At 35.6% G+C, this 1,679-nt stretch overlaps 1 protein-coding gene across 9 annotated transcripts in view; it reads left to right on the top strand.

Moving 5' to 3' along the window:
• LOC106867759 (tetratricopeptide repeat protein 31) overlaps positions 1-1,679 on the top strand; it is a 225,191-nt gene that overhangs the window by 138,613 nt on the left and 84,899 nt on the right. The window lies entirely within an intron of this gene.

Raw genomic sequence — 1,679 nt, 5'->3', positions numbered from 1 at the left:
TATATATATATATATATATTATTTTGTTTAAAAGAGTTCCAACACTGTCTGTTTTTTATGTTTTATTTATATTTCTGCAGAACCAATGTGGGGTATAGAATATGGAATATACAATATATAATATAATATACAATATATAATATAAAAAAAATAAAATAAAAATGGATGGCACCATGAAAGAAAGTATTGAATGTAGATGAAATATTGAGTGTTCAATATAAAGGATCAAATATATAAATATATAAATATAAATATATAAAGGCGACTCGAGTTTCAGGGCTATTTCCCTTCGTCATGGCCGGTATGAAGAAAGAAAATGTCTAAAAAATGCAGGAGAGAGCTGGCACTCTGTAAGTCAGAGGTGATGGCACTTAAGAACAAGGACAGGCTCACAGTGACAGATAAAGTGGGGATGGAAGAGGCATGGAAAACCTTCTACACCAATGTTTTAAAATCATCAGTGAAGCTTGATCCTCCACCATCACAAATGTTGGAAGAAGTCCCACCTATTATGGTCAGTAAAATTGAAAATATCCCCAAACTGATGGAAACAAATAAAGCTCCAAGAAAATATAGCATGACAGTAGAGATGTTAAGGTATGGAGGTGAAGGGCTGTGGAAAACCCTTGTTCTGTGCTTCAATCTCTATCTGAAGAAGGGTAAAATATATTTGCTGTGAAAAGAGTGAAATACTATCTTGCTTCCTGAGAAGTGTGATAAAGAAGATCTTAGAAACTATTGCTCCATATGCCTCATTTCACTTCTATTAGCTGTTTACAAAGGTCATAGTTACCAGACTATCAAAATATCTTGATGACCAATTACTGAGGGAACAAGGAAGTTTCGGTAAGAAATACAGTATGAGGGATCACATATGAACTTTAACGCAGCTTACAGAATGAGTGAAAGAATAATAGCTGCCTCTGTGATTTGCCAGTAATGTTGAAATGAACCCATACATCAAATTGCACAGGGATGTGAACTATGGATACCTGTCTGTCTGTCTGTCTGTCTGTCTGTCTGTCTGTCTGTTATCTAATTATCCCCCCCCCCACATACATACATACATATACACACACTTAAGACCAGTTCAAAATGTTTGAGAGATATTTGAACTTGTAAGTGCTTTTCACTCTAGTTTGTTGTGGAGGAAAAATTTCTTGCTTAAGACCAAAGGACAAAAAGGTTTTAGAGCACTTTAATGAACTCAGAGCACGCTGTAAGGATTCTTGGATGCATTTCCAAATCACTAGTTCCCTTCAGCAGCAGATACCAAATGAGGCAACTTTGAACCAGGAAGTGAAACTTTCTTTATCAGAAATCACTCAGTCTTAAGCAAGAATTTTTTCTTCATAACAAATTGCAGTGAAAAGCCATTACAGGTTCAAATATTTCTCAAGCATCTTTAAACTGGTGTTAAGTTTGTATACTCTCCATCATAGCTTCTCACATCTATTCACAATACACACACACACACACACACACACACACACACACACACACACACACACACACACACACATTTAAGGTGGCAAGCTAGCATACTTAGTGGTATTTTGTCCATCTTCACATTCTGAATTCAAATTTCACCAAGGTTGACTTTGCCTTTCATCTTTTTGAGGCCAATAAAATAAGTATCAGTTAAGTATTGGGGCTGATGTAATCAACGTATCTCCTCC

Source organism: Octopus bimaculoides, chromosome 18, assembly GCF_001194135.2.
Source record: "Octopus bimaculoides isolate UCB-OBI-ISO-001 chromosome 18, ASM119413v2, whole genome shotgun sequence".
NCBI classification, from domain to species: Eukaryota; Metazoa; Mollusca; class Cephalopoda; order Octopoda; family Octopodidae; genus Octopus; species Octopus bimaculoides.
This window is presented reverse-complemented; position numbering and strand designations above follow the sequence as displayed.